The following is a 19,727-nucleotide window of genomic DNA, read 5'->3' as shown; positions in this document are numbered from 1 at the left end:
CTGTGATTGTATTGTAATAGCGATTATATGGACCACATACGCACGTTTTGCCGTCCGCCGAGAGGTTTCGTATAAAATACCAGAACGAAAACATGCCAGAGTGAACACCGAACTCGGGAGCTCATGCCTGTCTGCTATAGCGTTCGCGACTAGCATAAGTCTGGCACAGGAAAGGATGAAGGAGCGAAAGCCGAGCGCCGGTACAGTTCTTGCACATTCCGGCACGGAAGCCCCCGCCTGGATTGGCTTCTGGCTCGGTGATTAGATGATATGTTTCGAACCCATTCCACTCCGGCAAATGTGACTCCGTGCGCTTTCACTGTTCAATCGTTCCAAGGCACAGTTGGACGAAACAGGTGTAGTTGGGACACAACCGGCGAGAGTTTTTCGGATGCAGAAGTTTCTCTGCGAATGTTTATTTGTTTCATTTAAGTACCCGTGTTTCAAAAGAACTATAATTTATATAAATGGAGCGGCCTGCGTCCAGCAGTTGAACTCATAGTGATGACTGACGATATTGCCGATCTAAATCAAACATTTGAGGAGAGTAAGTGCTGTTGTGATACCCCATGGATACACTCATGTCCGGGTTATTCATTGCTTGCTAAAGTCTGTCATAACATCAGAGTGGCGGAGTGAAAAGAATGTGCACATGCGTCTGTGTAAGCTATTTGTGTTTCGCTTCCTCCACCGCGCGTCTCGAGATTCCAGAAAAAAAAAGAATCACCAAAGCTGAGTAAGTTTTCGTCCCCAAAAGTTAAGAGAGATAAAGATGGTATAAGTTACTTTAGATAACTCCGGGAAAGCTCACAGGATTCAGTAAAATTATTGCAAGGTGAAGCAACACGGACTTTTCACACTGTACATACCCAAATTCAGGGCAGCCGATAAGTTTAACTATTCGGTGACCGCATAAAATCAGAGGAACTGACACCCAGGAACTTCCACCGAATGCCTTCAACATGTCAGCAGTGAGAAACCGTTGACGTTGCCGTCGAAGCTAGTTAATTATTGTGTATTGCAATGAAATGTTGCGAGTTCTTGCCGCTGGGGACGACACAATGAACTTATGAAGAGTTTAGAAGTTGAATTGTGACGTATTGTTGCCAGGGAGAGTGAACTGAACAGGAAGTGCGTTTGACCAGCAAAATATGTGCTTGAAAAAGACAACGTACCATCTTTCCAAAAGCCTTACTTTGCCACAGTGGCTAAATACCATTCTAACAAAACGAATTTTAGAGTGCCTCTACAAGGCCCTACACAAGTTACACGTGCTGACGTTAACTTCATGGATTAAATTTTGCTCGTTACTCATCACTGCCTTCTTTCGCTTCAAAAGAAAGACAAAGGAATCGGAACGCCGATGGTCCTTGTGCATCATTAAGTACACACCTCTTGAAAATAAGTCAGCAACGGTAATAACTGTACCCCCCATTAAAACTCAATCAGCCAGTTAAGCGTCAGAGAAGCGTCATCAAACCTCATAAAGATACCTTAAAGACCAAGGAAAAAAAAACAGACAATTCCTCAAGCGTGAAAACCACTGCAGCGCCAGCCACCAAGCGCCACAAACAGCCCAGCCACGTCATGTGTCAATTAGCTCGTCCCGCTTGCTCAGTTACGGATGGAAGGCCTGCGCAGAACGGAACGAACTCTGGCGTGCCCCTACAAGGACCCGCGCCAGTTACGCGCGCTGACGTCACCTGCCCCGACGACAATGACCAGTGGACTCAAGGCCGTCTGCTGGCGTTGCACGCTGAAGCAGACGTCAAACACAAAGAGCACGCGACATGCAGAAGCAGAACAAGAAAGCAGCAGAGTACCTAGGGAAAAAAAAGATAAAGGAGGGAAAACATGAAGGAACAGCTGGTTAGCGAGCGCTTGCGCTAGATGTCGCGTGCGAAAGCTAGCAGGAAACGCGCGGGGGAGAGTGGGAACGCAAGACGAGAGAGAAGGCACGACACGCAATGCGCAACGGTGCAGAGCGCCAGAGCAGTAAACAGAAAGAAGAGGTCAGAATGGAGGACACGGTAAAGAACCTCGATCTTCTTTTTTTTTCATTACAACTTCGTCTGACGATGTCTTCCGCCAGGCCGGAAGCCATAATGTGGGTCAATCTGAAGGCCATTTCGCAGAGTCAAGGCGCGTGGGTTATATTAGGATGCTGCTCATGACATTCAACAAGTATCGTAATCGTGAGAGCTCCGACTGCCCCTGAAAACAATGCTCGGAATGGCTGAAACTGCCCGAAGTACAGAACTCACCACCATACAGGACTTTCGCGATGTCCAGCAATGTAAACCCCGCGAAGATTTTCTATTATTCCACATTGTCGAACTCGGTTGGTCAGCTTCCACTGCTTCGGAAGGCGGCTGGTGCCATTTCCGATTGGTTTACAATGACGCCGTTGTAGAACCAGACAATTGGCTTGAACTTCAGGACTAACAATTAAGGGAAACAAAGCAGTCCTTGCACTGCAGCCCTGGACACTTTCCGGTTTTCACCATGGTGTGGAATTATGCAAGAACTTCAGCTAATCAAAAAGCTAGCGAATACAATGACATCGCAAAATGACAATGCGCAGGGTCAACGCCTTCTACGAAATACACTTAGTTAAAATTAAAATGAGATGCTTCTAATATTTGGCATAACTTTCTACAAGACCTATTCGACGTGACCTTCAGTTGTCGTACAAGTTGGTGCAATGAAATAACGATAGCTTAAATACTTCAGCGATTCCCTGAAATGCGGACTGCCTTAACTAAGACACTTGAAAAACGTGCCATTAATCATCAAATAACCTTCAATCAGACCATTCATAAGGCAGTATGACTGGTCCAAGATACAAACGTCAATGAATGCGGTTACCAGTGGAACTGTATATGGACGAAACATCAGCCCCGTTCTCGTGAGCCTAGTTTATCGCTCAAATCACATCTTATTGCTCATTTTGTGAAGGGGCAAGATGGCTGTGGAGAACTAGCAAATTTTCGCAACATCTGCATACGTTAAAAGTGCTCCTCGCTGACTTAGCGCATTTTGACAGTCTCTGAAAGCTAATTAGAGAAATCTGCTGTATTAAGTAGATTTCTCAGTTACGAGATAATCACATGACTAAGATCCATCTTAGAGTATTCTTTCCTAACAGGAGTTTCATCTACAGGCTGGTTTAGGTCCTAATCATATTCTCTAGTTAAACTTACTTTCATAAATATTTTTGTAAATATCTTGGACATCACGCAGCGTACACTGAAGGACCAATATTTCTACAGAACTTTTCTATCTCTTCTCTTGCGTATTATTATAATTTCATTTGTTTGCACCCCACTGGAATATTTGACGTTTTGAGGCAGTGCAGAGCAAAGCGTCGCCGTTAGATTTCGTATCAAATTCTTTTCCACCTATAATATAATTGGCCAATAATTTGTCATCTCCGGCAACTTTTTTTCGGGGTTCATAGCATACGGCTTTTCTATTCTCGACAGTATTTACGTGTGCAATATCTCCACTTGAGTTTGATTGTGGTGCAATTACAATGCTTTGCTCATTGTTTAGAGAGTGCATTTCGCCCTTCTGAAACAGTTTTTTTTCATCTGTTCTTATGCAACCTCTTTTCACCATTGCAGCCTTTACCTCATCGACGTTGTAGTTTGTTATGCCAATGGCTGTTTTTGTCGGCCAGCTTTGCTAGCTCTGCGAGTTCCATTTTACTTATTGAGTTAGTTAAGTTCATGTACTGCCGCTTTGCACGAAGTCTTTGGTGAATTGGGAGAGCTTTCTTACTCACTGGCTTAGCGCTTTACCTCTTAACTAAGACGGCGGCTTCATAGATAAGTTTATTTACTGTTTCGTTCACTCACTCGATGACAGTATTGTCTTTTTTTCATAAAGTAGTGTATGTTTTCCATCGGAATCATACACTCTATTTTACTCATACTACGTCTAGGTCGACGTTCTTAGTGGCTAGTTTGGCCCCAGTTTTCCCCCCATTAGGGACTATCTTTCTTCACTAACCCATAGTCAATGCACTTTGCCTTACGTCCAACATCTATGTCTCGAACTATGCTATTCCTGCCACACAGAATAATATCTATAACGTTCTTTTAAATGCGAATGCATTTCTTACTCTGGCAATGTCAGGCGTACGGCGGCATCCGTGCCCCAGGAGCTGCGGGAGCGCGCGCACTTACCCTCGCCCTTAGCAACCGGAGCAGGTGGTGCAAGCGGAGTAGCGGAGAGTGAGTGGAGAGGAGGAGCGCGCTCTGACTTGTGAGGGCGCTCGCATCGCGGGAGCTCGGCGGAGCTCCCACGTGGGTGGAGGCAGAGTAGGGAAGGGTTGGTGCAGTGTTTCACCGCTTCTTGTCTCGCCGTTTACTTTCTTTCTTTCCTGAGCCACACTCTCCTGCCCGCTCGTCCGTACGTATATATGAATAGAGTGAAGCGCGCACCTCGCTGTCGACCATTCGCTAGCTGCATGATGTGTAAATAAATGGTTACGACACAAATGTTCGTCTCGTGATTAGTCTACGCCATCAAAATTACTACGCCGTGTACTCTCGACGCAAGAAATCCATTCGAATTTCCTCACGATTTCTTTCGGGGACGTGGGGGCTTTTTTCAGCGCTTTTGAGCAGCAACCGAGCCAATAGTGTACTTCTAACAGATATTTCAACAGTAAACAGCATGGTATGTAGTATTTTATACGGTACTACGAAGAGTGCTTATCACAAAAAATCCCTAACCAGTTTAGCGATCGACCTCAAGTAGGCTTAGCAAAAAGCACATGGACTCTCATTACCCGACGTAGTCGCCCTCTCTCCTAACCGCTGCACGCTGCCAGCGTGACAGTGCTTGAAAGCGGTTAAGGAGCCACACCATTCAGAAAGCAGTGCTATCAGCGACGAACGACAAACAAAACGCGGTGCAAAGAACGTACGGCTATAAACGTCTGCCAACTCCATATATGAGAGCAGACAAAACAAGTGCAGCCTGAACAAAACAAAAGTGTAAAGAACGCACGGCCGCTAGCCAAGCCAATTGCCGTTGAGAGCAGACGAAACGTGCAAAGCCGAAACAAAACAGAAGTGTGCAAAGCCAAAGTGCCAGACGGAGAGCCGTCGAAAGATAAAAAATGGCGCTGCCAGAAACATAGAAAAAAAATGAAGGGCGTTACGAGAGGGGCATAAAGAGTTACCGCAGGCTCGCCATGACACCTGCGCTGCTGGATGGATGTGGGTCATTGTGCCAACGCCTATTTGCAAAAGGAAAAAAAAAGCTCGGTAAAAAAGAAACGCGGTTTACATCTCGTGCGTGGGTGAAACCGGTAAAATATGAGGAGGGGGGGAAAGGCCGAAAGCATGAGTGAAAGTGACGCTACGTCCGCTACGCCTGCAGTGCGCCGTCTGGTTCGCTTCGCAGTGCATGCAGCGGACGACGCCACGGGTTGCCGACGGCTTTGCAGGCGACTGCCGTTATGCGTTGCGCAATAGTCCGCCATTTTCTTTTTTTCGAGCTATGCGGTAAAGCCCCTGATCACGCCCGCAAGAGCCTACTACAACAGTGTTCCATACGGGGAACGTTATAACAGCAACTTTTATGCACTGCCATCTCTCGTAAGCCTAAGTTTACTGCTAATGTGACGCGTTCGGTTTACTGATGCCTGTTTCGCTTTGCCGCACAAGGCACCGATGGCTCCGGTAGGCCTAATCACACGCACTGTATTTCTTATTTGAAATTGTGTCAATTTTACGTCCTAAAAGCATGGCACAATTATGAGGGACAAAGTATAGTCGAGGTCTCAAAATATTTCGACCACATGGAGTTCCATAACGTGCACCTAAAACTACTGCACTGTACTGTACTGTGTTGTAGTGTACTGGCCTCTAATATTTCGCATCAATAGAGAAATGTTAAGATTCTTCTTGCATTGAGAATTATTTTCTTGGTAAAAAAGACATTTGCTACTGAAGCTGGTAACAGGCAGCAAAGCAACGGCTCCGCGAAAAATCACGAGTTACACTATTATTACAAAAAAAAAGTCGCACGATTAAGCCACGTAAACGTAGCTTAACTCTACAGTTAAGCCGGCGGTCAAGTCCTGTAAACAAAACCTTACTGTATGCAAGTAGGCGTAAAGATACTTTCAAAGCGAGGCAAATACAATGTTTAGAAACGTACAACTTCATACGATACGAAGTTAAATTTCCAAATACATCAAACCAAGCAGGTAGGTTCCTAACAGACGATCGCAACTTTTACCTCAAGTAATCAGGCGCAAACCCTAGCGCAATAGCATTTTAAGACAACATTTATAGTTTATACCCAAAACGCGAAACAAAGTCCAGCAATCGATGCCTTGTTTAGAGGTCATTAAGGGAACACCCTTCCCAGGATGTGAATCCGGCACTAAAGCGGCGTTTATTGCCGCGAACGCACGCAGCGACGCACCGAGAATAAGCAAGATTCCAAAGAAACCCGGCGCAACCACCTCACATGCGATATCCCTAATTGACGCTTGCAAACGCGCGAACGGAGGTGAACACGTTTTGCACCCCCCCCCCTCCACCTTGAAGTTCGTATCTCCCCCGAAACCGATTACACGTCCCGTCGTTTTATTTCACATCTACAGCAGGCGCTCCGCGAGAATAATCGGAATAGAAAAAAAAGAGAGGACAGGCGTTAAGCGATTAACAAGGTGGCAAGCTGCAGCGACAGCCGCGGCTGCTAATTAAGCCAATTTGTACACCCTCCTCTCAACGCTTGCCGACAAGCGACTGAAACAAAGACACCCCCCAAACGAAGTAGCACGATAAATTAAGGGCGCAGCCGGCCGAAATCTCACTCACTCCCACGCGTCGTCTGCTTTTTTTTGTTTTTACAAGCAGACGTGCGTGGGGAAAGTCAGGTGGCGGGGCAAATAAAAATCGTCTGCTGCTTGCGCATGCGCCGAGTGCCTGCCTGCACGTCCTGTCGTCTCCTCGCTCGAAGCAGACGCCAAAACAGTGATAAAAAAGCAAACTAGGTGTCACCACACAAAGGGGGGCGAGTGTACAACTTCGCTGCCGCCGCGGCTGTATGACAAGCGCTGCGTGCTTTTGGCGCATGCGCAGCGTGCCTGCACGTCCTGTCCTTTATCGATTTAAAAGAAACAAAAAGAACAAAACAAAAACATGCGTCGTCACGCGTGGGGACGTCGGTCGATGCGGCGGCGTTATTATACGGGTCACCGGCTGTCACGTTTTCGCTGTTACAACGGACGGGTCGTTTAATATGTGGAGATGTGGGTCGACAAGGCGTTTGACGGGCGACGTGTGGAGAGGAGGGCCTGCTTCGAAACAAGCACTCGCAAACGATTACGGTGATGTACGATCGAGAGCTATCTGCCTTGGCTGTCATCTTAACTGTGTCGACAAAGCACTTTATTTCCAACGTCTGAATCACGCGATGCGACACATTAACGGGTCGCTTTCTGAAACTTTAATCTGTTGGATGGAATCGACAAAGAATCTGTAATGCGAAAGGTAATATCATGTTTATCGCATGTTCTTGCCATTCTTACTAGCAAGCGAAGAACACCGATAGACATAATACCGTAGTTAAGCGGGCCCGATAACGTTAATAACGATAAACATATGTCAATATTATGAGGGGTTTTGCAAAAAAAAAAATTGGCCCCGACCAGACAGGATTGCGTCGGACTCTTGACTATATGAGGGATTTTACGTTCCAAAACTACGATATGATTATGAGAGACGCCATATATTGACCATCTGGTGTTCCTAACCAGAAAGTGACCTACAGTAACCGACAGCTGCATTTGGAACCTGTTACGCCGGAAAATTTGTCTTCGATTCCTAGCTGAGAAACACGTCAAGTGACAATCAGCTTCACCAATAAAGATGTAAAAAATTAGCTGATTTTCCTAAATATAGTGACAAAACCTATTTATTTTAATATAACTGTTTCCTGTTCGCACCTACAGCCACCACGGATTTTGCATCAAGTGTTTCGGCAACATTCGGCATAATTAAGATAAGATTAGTCTCGTAACGGTGAAGAAAACACGCTGTCCATGAAAAAGCCAAGACAATCCGCTTTTTGGTGCGTTTGGTACCATTGTATTTGGTGACATACCTTTTGCCGAACTGTTTCGTGTACCCACATCTGTGTAGTCGAGGTAGAATGATTGACGCGCTTTTCGGGAAAACGTTTAGACCTCCGCTGGAGTCACGCAGCGTTTGGCCGCCGACATGGGCGCCGTCCTTTCGTTAATTACCTTTGTTAATTGAGGTCTATCAAATCAGTTTGAAGCAACAACGGTTAGTGGAGTCACTCCAGCTAGGTTTTCCCAATTACTAAATGTAAGCACTGCTGCCTTGCGACATGAGCTCGATTCCCTCAAGCCACCATGCCACTGGCTTTAATTTCATCACGTGACATATTCATCTTTCCCCTGCGACCGTGGCGTAGAACAAGCGTAACAAATATTGTAAACTATGACAGCCCATCATGTTACTTAGCAAAGCGGCACCTTCCGCGAGATAATTTGCTTCCTCCTCCCTATCGGTCAAACGCGTGGCTTCGGAGATAGAGAGCTTTACGGACAAACGCGTGGCCTCCGAGATGCCAAGAGGTACGGTAAACAAAAGTGGCCTCCAAGACACCGAGTGTTACGGTGTAACAGCTGGCCTCCGAGATACGCAATGTTACGACCAAACACGTCGCCTCCGATATAACGGAGTGCTACCCGGGAACGCCTGTTTCGCAGTACTTGTCGAGAGACCACAAGCGTTCGTCCATTTCAGCTATGCTGATTTACATTCACACGAATCCGGTGCGTTCTGTGATACATTATGTATAAATAAGGTGACAAGGATAGTGCGATAACAGCTGACATCGAACTGATTCAAGATTGCCTCATTTCCACACAACGAAGGCAACACAAAACAACAGTGGAGCGCCGCTCACAGGGCGTAAAAGCTTCTCTTTTTATTTTTTTTTTTGTTCACTTGAAAATGTTTACGCATCACATTCATTGATTTGTGGGTTTTAACGTCTCAAAACCACAATACGATGATGAGAGACGCCGTAGTGGAGGGCTCCGAAAAGTTCGACTACCTGGGGTTCTTTAGTGCACCCAAATCTGAGTACACGGGCCTACAACATTTCCGCCTCCATCGGCGCATCACATTCAGAATGTTTACAAGCTCACACTATTCAGCGTCTTCGATGGCGGATAACTTCTGTCCGTTGAACTTCGGTTGAAAAAACCTAGCTACCACGCTCTTTGACGCGAGTTTAGCCTCTTCAATCCCGTCTCCCGCAATGCCCTCTATTCTATTTTCCTTCTTTTTTTCTTTTTTTTTTGCTTTATTCCATTCCGACCAGCATACACGAAGACTGCCATCTGCTCCGGCTTAAAGAGTCACCGGATGTACGCAGCTCACCCTTCTATATATTTCCCTACACCTATCACTCCCAAACGAAGCACCCGTCTCTCCACCCCTGTTGTAAATCCCCACCCACAAGTACTCCCTGCTTGTCGCGCAGCATACGAGCTAACACAAGAATACACAAACATAGACGAAAGACGCAAGGCGAAGACAAAAGAGTTGCCGGAACGATAAAAGATACGACGCCCACCTTCCGACCACTTGCACCACGTGACAGCCTCCATATTACTTTTCTTTTTCGTTTCGTAATCAACCACACTGCAAATCATTTCACACCCTTAAGGGTGGATTTTTGAATAAATCACCCATCTTACACCTATTATTTCTGCCAAACTTATCCGCATGGGTGTAAGTTCTGCAATTCCACCTTTTGTACGCCCATTTCTCATTTTTAGGTGTATTATAGGTATATGTTAGCAAATTACACCCAAGGGTGTTTCCTTGAACGTTACACCTATCATATATGTATATAGTTTAGAGCATCAATACATATCATATCTCAACGGATGCAATCAAACCGCATGCCAAAAGTCTGGTGAAAAGATCGATGTTGCGGCATTCGTTTTCATTTCCCATAATTCATTCGCCAAAATATATTGCTATGTATTATATTTATTAAACCACCCCCTATTTATTATATTTAGAAGATTCCTCACATGTTCAATGACTTAATTCATTGGTTAACTTTTTGGGATTCCTACTAAAAATATTTTGCTGCCGCTTATGTCCATTCTTCCCTAATTCTCACAGAGACATCAGTAAAAGAGATTATGTTGCACTTAAACATAACATGAAACGATTACACATGGTTTTCGACAGGCTATCGTGCGCGCTTTCTCATTGGAAATCACACTAAGTTTTTTGTACCAGAGGTCCTGATTTATTAAAGACGATAGTCTTTTTGGGGACCTTCAACGCAAAAATTTTGGTCTGCCTGTCTGTCTGTCTGTCTGTCTGTCTGTCTATCTGCCTGTACATTTGTCGGTTTGTCCACTCTATACGGCATTTGGTACTTGAAATGGCCGACCTCATCCGCAGCGACCACCAGTGTTGCTCAAGATTGAGCGTTCATGCTTGTGCAATCGTCAATTAAAAAACCATCATTGCGCATGTCTGTGGCACCATAACAACACGTATATATTCTGCATGTGCGTCTTTTACTAGAAAAAGCATACATTAGTAATATTAAGGGCCGTAGCGCTTATCACGTGGCGCCGACCATGCAATGCTTGCACGGAACAGGGAGTGTTTCCAACGCTTTGCTAAGGTGGTGGAATCTACCCGTCGCCTTGCGTTCTACACCTTATCACCTCTGAGATAGGCGCGCACACCCCTATCAAAGCCACACGCTTTGTTTTCTAGGAAGACTGCCAGATGGCGCTCATGTCTCACGTGCGACATGATTTGATGTTCTTTTTCGCCTTAGCTGTACGCTCGAGGCACTCAAACGCAGTGCCTACAGAATACCACTCACCGACTTTCTTGCGCAGAACACCAAATAAATGTCCTGTTCACTCTCTCCACACGGAAGACTATCGTCTTTTGACGACATTTGCAGAAACATGGAGATACGGGGCCAATTTTTTACAATGGGGGTCCGTATATTTCCTCACACTGAAGTATTTCGCATCAATACACGGGTCCCTGATTTATTCAGAGAGTTATATTTAGATCTATGAACATGCGTCAGTTCAAATTGAATGTCTGTAGTATTCGCATTGCCACGAAACTAGGCATGTTTGCAATTAACAGGCTAAGCTTACTCTGATGCAGCTGCTGTGCACGCATGCTGCGCCGCAGGACAAGCTTGGCGCACATACGCTAAGCACGGGTGAACTCTTCCAATGGGTCGCACCACTCTGTGGGCACTTAGTGCTTTTTTATATTTACTTGAAATGCACGCTTGCGCCTCGTATAATATACACGTGAACGATCGTAGACAACACTAGCGCAATGTACCCATGCCACAAAGATGGAGAGTAGTTGACTAATTGCAGCATTGTAATTGACAGTTGTTACTGTCGCGTTACAATGCACAGATAATCGCACATTGGTATGCTCACACAAAACTTAAGACTTGAAATAAAAGCAAGCGTCCTTCTTACTTTGTCGGTAAAAAAAGCAAAGCCCCCGGTTCTTGCTGATTGGCAGAGTGTTATTTAAAAGAAGCTGATAGCACAGCAGGGGTGTTGCTAGGATTTATGCGTGCAAGGGAACAGAAAGAGGAAAAAAGGGGGCCTGGCGCAATTTGTATGTACATTTTTGCCTGTAGTTGCATACGTGCGGATCCGAATCGCAAGCTTTCCTTTTTTTTTTTTTTTTGCGAAACGAGCCAAATCCTGACCCGAAAGTAGCTCACATGACACTCAATTGGCTCATACATACGTTCACGTTTCCTCTAAAACAGTAATATTAAAACATTATTTATAAATATTACTGTTCTAGAAGAACGTTGATAGTATGTATATGTCAAGGCAGCGTTAATTGAGCTTGTTTCGGTTCTATATTTGCCCCATTTTTAATTAAAAAATATCTCCTCAAACGAACATAAAAAAAAGGGTGGGAGATGTGTCAAATTTGGAACAACCTCCTTGCCACCCTTCCCTAACTTTTTATTTATATCTATGTTCCGCAAGTAACAAATTTTGACTCCGAAATGTCGAAACAACGCCGCAATAACGCCTCACCCGGGAAAAAAAATGTACATTAAGAAGGCTACGCATTTGCCGCCTGCACACGTCAGTGGCGAAAAAAAAAGAATTTGAAGCTCTGCTAGCAAATAAATATGTTGTCAAGCATAAAATATTACACTATATCTTGGAGGCTTGACATAGCTTGGAAATTATATTATAAAACGGTACTGCTATGTGTTTCGGTTTCGGTTTTGAGGTCTCGGGGCAACTGCACATCGCCATCGTCAACAGGCAGACTTTGAATTGGGTGGTAACATGTCGTGTGCGTGTTTGCTGCAGGCTGACGGTGGTTTATTATTTTACTATTCACTTGCTTTGTCAGGGACGCGTACTTATACGGCTTGCACAGTTTAACTTGTGCTTACAGTAGATACAGTACGTGTCACTGCAATCTGTGGCGTGTCGGCAAGTACAGAACAACTTCGGTGCGGCGGAGTGTGTGTCCTCTGTCAACGGCTTTCGTTGAAGCTTGTGCCCGCCGCAAGCAGAGCGTTTTCGATCAAGCAATCAACGGACTGTACGCTGGGAGCTACATGGAGAATGCTTTTGGATTTCGTGCTATTGCTGAAAAGGTAAGCTTTCGTCTATGCGAACAACGAAGTGCAGAAGTGCGTGCGTGCCTGCCTGCTAACTCCCGATTGGCCCGCGATACTCGTGATTGCAGGAAGCGACCGTCTCATGGCGTCGGTAGCTTCGTGACCTTCGCTCGCTGTGTGCTTATCAGCTGCGATGTCTCAACAGTCGCAGTGTTCGTGAAGCTCGCTTTGGGGCATGGTTAAAGAAAACGGGGGGATGTGCCCCGCGCAGATAAACCTTACGGCATTCGGCAGCGGGTGAGAAAACAAGGGGGGGGGGGGGGGGGCTGAGCGAGCCGAGGTGGGCGAAAGAAATGGCATAATAATAATAATAATAATAAAAACGAAGCAGATCAACGGTAAAAGAGGCGCCAGTTGTCAGTTAGCGGGACTGCAGTGGACAAATAGGGCGCGTTTATTACGCGGGAGAAAAAAAAAATCCAGATTTCAATGACTGAAGATAGGAGTGCGTTTTTAATGCGAGTAAATACGCTATTTAAAGCAACAATTGTAAAATACTTAAACTTTGTATCCGTACCCCTTTGATGCCTGCGCTTTGCAGCGGCGTGACGTGTTTTGTTAAAAATCGTGTAGCTAACCAAGGAATTTATATGTACCTTGTTTAATCAGTGATTCGCGCTTTTTATGCCTTGCTAGGTTTGTTTATATTTATACTAGTATATCGTAAATAATCAGGATATAGAAATATTGATCTGCTTTAATAAGGGATTGAACAGCCACACTCAATAGCACACATCTTTTTGCATTTTTGCACCATTGTACTGCGGCACATAGAATATTGTAGAATAGAATATTTCTGTATATTTTGGTGTAGGGTTTTGCGATGTGGTTACATATGAAAGCTTAGCCAAAGTGTACCAACAAACACGCACACAAAACTTTCAGTTAGACTGATACAGCACAGATGATAATGGTGTAGGCATAGTTAGCCACTAAAGAGCACGCTCGCGAAAAACAAAATGAGGATGGCGACACAGGTGGCTGTAAATGAAAGCAGGCAGACCTAACAGGTCTTGTCTGTTTCATGCATTTTGTCTGTGCAGGTTTCATCCTTACGAATGTAAGGACACTGATCCAACTAATAAGCCCTCCATGCATATATTCCTGTTAGCTACTTCTCCAATATGTCGTGCAATTTTTAAATTACACATATTTATGGTCCAACAGTTCAGAGCTTATTGAGAATATATTTAACTTACTTGTGATACATTATCTGTTGCATGGCTGTTTTTAAGAATTAAAAAAATTCGACTGCGAATGAGCTGCTTATGCATGCACTCGAAGAATAGGGTTAGCACGTCTTATTTATTCTTGAGAGTAGTCAGTTTTACTCATGGCCTAAAGTAATCATTTTGTTGACCAATAAGCAACCTGTGAAAGACATAAAATTATCGAGTACACCAAATTTATGTAACTGGAGAAGAAATTTAGAGGTGAGCTTCCACAAATACACAGTGCTGTTTTTCCAGCAGCAGTTGTCATGTTGTAAGTGCTGTTGATCCTTCCATATTGGGGCTTGCTCGATGTTTTACACTATTTTCACACAGTAGACTGTACATCTGTGATGTGTACATGTCTACACAACGATCCTTCAAAGTAAATGATAAATATTGCTACTTTTCTGTCTGAATGGGTTTATATAATTTTTTGTATCAACCATTGTAGTGGCCTATTGGTTAGGGTATTCTAGCTTAGCAAGAAAACTTGGTATAAACGCTGAAATTTGAGCTTCCCAGTATATTTCAAGCTTCTTGGTAGGTGCATGATTCAAGAGAGAAGCACTTTTTCACCACCGCCACGGTGGTGAAAAAACCATACTCAAACATGGCACTTGCATTCGTACACTAATATGCACAGATGCTTGTAAACGTAAAAGTGAATAGTGGTAAAGCTGAAAGTGGAGAAGCTGGAGCTTTTTATTATATGACACATTATAATGAGGTTCTGATTGTTCCCAGTATTTTTTAAATGCTTAGTTGAATGTTGTGCATCTCTTACATGCAGAATGTTGAAAGGAAAGCACACTACGTCTTCTACGATGGACTGGGTGCTGACAATGCAGTGCACTCTTCATCACAACCTGAAAGCAGCTGTTCCGGCCTCACGACCTCACTCAAAGGGTCGCAGCAGTGGTGGACGCTACTCATAGGGTGCACCAAATATCTTGTACATTTTAGGAACATTCCTCTGATGGGAAAGGCTTCATCTTGAGCTATGTGTCCTATATACCTATTTATATTTTCAATATAAGTATCAGTTTGCCATCAGATCAACAGCCGTGCGTGTAGGAAACTGTGTACAATGCATAACGTTACAGTTGTATGAAAAACTGGAGATGGCCTAGATGTCACCAGCTTAAAAGGTTGATCCACTAATGGGTCAATCCAGGCCAAACATCCCAGCTATTTTAGCGACCATCTCAAATGTATTAAAAAAATTGTGATGATTTACTGCATTGAAAACAGTGAAATAGTAAAATAATTTCAAAAGAAAAAAAATTTTCGGTCACGTAGTTGCCTTCTGAACTTACTGGAATGTCGTTTCGGTGTGGTTTGTGGGAAGGTAGTTTAAAAGTACTGCTCATTGCTTCGATACCGAAATTTGTCTACATGTTAAGTACAAGTTCATCTGTAAAGTGTTTGAAGTGCAGTAATATTAGTGCAATTTCACTGGCACATACGCCTCCAAAACTAACAATGTGCTTGATACGACTGGTTGGTGCTGTATGGTACACAAAGAAAGTGCTTAACAGCACAAATGACAAGAAAGAAAAGATGAGACGAGAACAGAGCCCTGAACAAACAACCAAAGTTTATTGCAAACCAACTGCAATATACAGAAAACAGAATCTGCGCATAACCACGCATTATAAGCAGAATTGCACATACATGCACCATACGGCCTACCTTATCTACAACCGGTCATATAAGTGGACCCCAGATAACTAACTTCACAGCAGTTAAAAAAATCGAGGGTGCGCAAAGACAGGAAGCGCCAAGTTCTTGAATATAGAAAGCTTCACTAATCTCGTGCTCGCGCCGCTTTTTATATCCCCCGTGATCAAACACTTGTCAAGAATTGGCTGTCAACAAGACCTATTACAATGGTCTACCAAGCGGCTGGGAAGGAGACCTTTTAGAGAGTTAGCGTGCTCCCTAAACCGATCATTCATGCATCGCCCTGTCTGGCCGATGTCCACAAGTAAACAATATCTTGTAGAGAATAGCTAAAACACATTCAACATGGCGCATAGCGTGTTTCTTAGTGCATGCTTCTTTCTCAGGTGCTTCGCTGTTGACCCTGCGACATAGGCCAGCGAGCTTGTCGCGTGCGCACAACGCAACTCTTACACCTATTTTTCCAGCGACCTTCTTTAGCTTATGGGAAACTCCGTGTATGTAGGGAATAACAGCCTTGCTAGAATGAGGCTTGTTGAGTTAGCTGTTGCTTTGTCTCTTATCAACCACTCTTAGTGACGTTAGGAGAGTCTCGGCAATGGAAGTTAGCTCGGGATTAGAAAAGTCTCCTTGGTGAAGGCAGTGAGCATGGAGCGAGAGACTGCACTCTATCTGGCGGTGACAAGAGCCAGTTAAAATTGCCTTTAGGCAGGAAAAAGCGATGCTTCACATGACCAGCTTAGAATGGGCGGACGTAAAAAGGAGGTTCTTTCTTGAGCATGAATCGTACCGCCAACACACATGATGAACAAAAAAAAGCATTTCTAATTCTAGACATGTAGCTTGTCGTAAGAAATAAACTTCGACGTTATTTCTAGTTTCTTCATTTCACACCCGAAAACGTCAAATATCTCATCGGTGGTTCGCCGAGGGTCAGATTGATCGATGCGGTAAAGCACTAAAAAGTCGTCAACGTAGTCGAACACTTTAACTGTACTCGTGTGATCAAAGTTAGCCATGAGACTTCTTTCATACCGCGCGAGTAAAAAGTCACAAAGAACCGGTGCTCAACTTAAGCCATTGCATAAATCTGCACCGGTGAGATATTTGACATTTTTTGGCGTGAAATGATGCAACTGGAATTAAAGTCGTAGTTCAATTCATGACGACAAGTTACGATGCCTTGACTTGGAAATGCTTTTTTGGTTGGCCATGTATATTGGCGGTACGAACCTTGCTCAAGGAAAAGCCTTCTTTTTACGTCCACTAATTCTAAGCTAGTCAAGCGAAGCATCGCTTTTTCCTGCCTAAAGGCAATTCTAACTGACTCTTGTCACCGCTAGATAGAGTGCAGTTTCTCGTTCTAAGTTCACTGCCTTCAACAAGCAGGCTTTTCTAATCCCCTGCTAACTTCTATTGCCGAGACTCTCCTAACGTCACTAAGATTGCCTGATAAGACACAAAGCAAGAACTAACTCAACAAGCCTCATTCTAGCAAGGCTGTTATTCCCTACGTACACGAAGTTTCCCATAGGCTAAAGAAGGTCGCTGGAAAAATAGGTGTAAGAGTTGCGTTGTGCGCACGCGACAAGCTCGCTGGCCTATGTCGCAGGGTCAACAGCGAAGGACCTGAGAAAAAAGCATGCACTAAGAAACACGCTATGCACCATGTTGAATGTGTTTTAGCTATTCTCTACAAGATATTATTTACTTGTGGACATCGGCCAGACAGGGCGATGCATGAATGATCGGTTTAGGGAGCACGCTAAGTCTCTAAAAGGTTTCCTTCCCAGCCACTTGGTAGACCATTGTAATAAGTCTTGTTGACAGCCAATTCTTGACAAGTGTTTGATCACGGGGGATATAAAAATTGGCGCGAGCATGAGATTAGTGAAGCTTTCTATATTCAAGAACTTGGCGCTTCCTGTCTTAGCGCACCCTCAATTTTTTTAACTGCTGTGAAGTTAGTTATCTGGGGTCCACTTATATGACCGGTTGTCGATAAGGTAGGCCGTATGGTGCATGTATGTGCAATTCTGCTTATAATGCGTGGTTATGCGCAGATTCTGTTTTCTGTATATTGTAGTTGCTTTGCAATAAACTTTGGTTGTTTGTTCAGGGCTCTGTTCTCGTCTCATCTTTTCTTGTCATTTACGCTGTTAAGCACTTTCTTCATCTACTACGCCTACAAGAACTTAGCTAACATGTGTTATGAATGTCTGACTAATGAATACTAACTACACAAAAGGTATATATTGAGGAAATAATATTATGAGACTTAAGCTGCTAAACATTACGAGAAAAAATTACGACTTTCGCAGAATCGTCATTTTCGTTTATATTGAGACCCGATTTGCACTGTGGAGTGGTCCAAATAAATATGACCTTCAAATCTAAATCGAAAGGAAAAAAAAGGTATTTTCATGTGCCAATTGTTATCATTACATTTTTTTGTTTTAAGAAAGAAAATAAGTTTTGAACTTTCGCATTGATGAAAATAGGAAATTTCAAGGTGACAGCTGTCGTATGACGAAATGGGAAGATAGGCACCAATGGAAATGCTAAAAAAATATTTTCTTCCTTAAAACAAAAAATTCAATGATAGTATATGAAAAGAAGTGTTCATTTGCTTTCAATTTATGTATAAAGGTAATTTTTAGTAAAGCCACCACATGGCGTAAATCGCATCTGAATATGATCAAAAATTACGAATTTGTAGAGTTTATGATTTTTTCTCATAAAGTTTACCAGCTTGATAAGTCTCAAATATTTTTTTCTCAAAATATACCTTGCGTGGAGTAGGTATTCACTACACAGATATTCATACAAACTGCAGTATTGCAATAAAAAAATTGCAAACATAGCGCATTTTGGATAAATTCTTAGAAGCATATGTGCCAGTATAGTTGCAATAATATTACTGAGCTTCAAACACCTTACACAAGAACCTTTACTCAACATGTAGACCAAGTTTGGTATAGAACGTACTTTTAAAATAAATTTTTTCACACACACCCAAACGACATCCCGGAAAGTTCCAACGGCAACCTTGCGACCAAACATTTTTTCTCTCCGAAATATCCTACCGTTTCACTGCTTTCAATACAGTTAACCAGGACAATATTTTTCGAATGCATTTGAGATGGTCGCCAAAACGGCTGGGCGTTTAGCATGAAATCACCCTAACAGTGTGTCATGAACACAGAAAAAGGTCCTATGCTTATTAAGCCCTTTATTTACCAAAAAAAAATATACTGAAAGTGCCTCCTCTGAGACACTGTATAGTGCCGCTTTTTTCACAGTTCTAAGGGAACTAACTGCACGTGCTATTGTTGTTTACATGTGCAGCAGCAGCATTAATATGTAGTAGAACTCGCTGTTGGGATAGTTGGTGCATGTTTGCATTAAATATTAGTCAATTTTGCACCAAAATGACGACCACACAAACGAAGAAAACACATAAACGGAATGGGCACTCATTTGCAATTGTTGATTTCTTCAGGAAATAGGCTGATATAAACCCATTTTTTGTCAACGCTTGTGCAACCTACTCGGGCCGTCCCTTACCTAATCGCGCTATAGGACACATGATCGCTAGATACCGTGCTTCCAGCTCATACATGATGAGTGAAGTTTTGCTAACGCAATTGATACCCCTTTTCTTTTGTGAAAGCCCATCAAAATGACTCTTGGTGTGAATCCACATGAAGTGACATGTGCTCTTGAACGGGCACCGTCGTTATTCTTTGCCGTAAGGGCGTGTTCTCTCGCTCGATCATTGACGCAGCGCCTCGTCGTCTGGCTAACATGTGTCTTTCTGCACGATAGGGGTATTTTGTAAACCACTTCAGTGGCAGACTTCGTGAATGGCCACGCATGCTTCTTTTTACAGCCTTTCAGCTGCTCAGCATGATTTTCAGCGATGCACCGGCGCAATTTTGCTAGTTTGTTAGGGGCACGAACACGATCAGTACTTCATGCCGGCTCGCCACCTTTTTAAGGTTGTACGTATGAATATATAGTATATTATGAATATAAGGTACAAACAGCTGCTAGTGAGCACCCGTCCTGTTCATGTGTTTTCTTTGT

At 43.6% G+C, this 19,727-nt stretch overlaps 1 protein-coding gene across 2 annotated transcripts in view; it reads right to left on the bottom strand.

Annotated features, from left to right (window-relative positions):
• jing (AE binding protein 2 jing) overlaps positions 1–19,727 on the bottom strand; it is a 182,599-nt gene that overhangs the window by 40,096 nt on the left and 122,776 nt on the right. The gene's annotated exons all lie outside the window — the stretch shown is intronic.

Source organism: Rhipicephalus microplus, chromosome 8 (assembly GCF_043290135.1).
Source record: "Rhipicephalus microplus isolate Deutch F79 chromosome 8, USDA_Rmic, whole genome shotgun sequence".
Lineage (NCBI taxonomy): Eukaryota > Metazoa > Arthropoda > Arachnida > Ixodida > Ixodidae > Rhipicephalus > Rhipicephalus microplus.
Note: the sequence above shows the minus strand (reverse complement) of the source record. Positions and strands in the feature narration are given on the sequence as shown.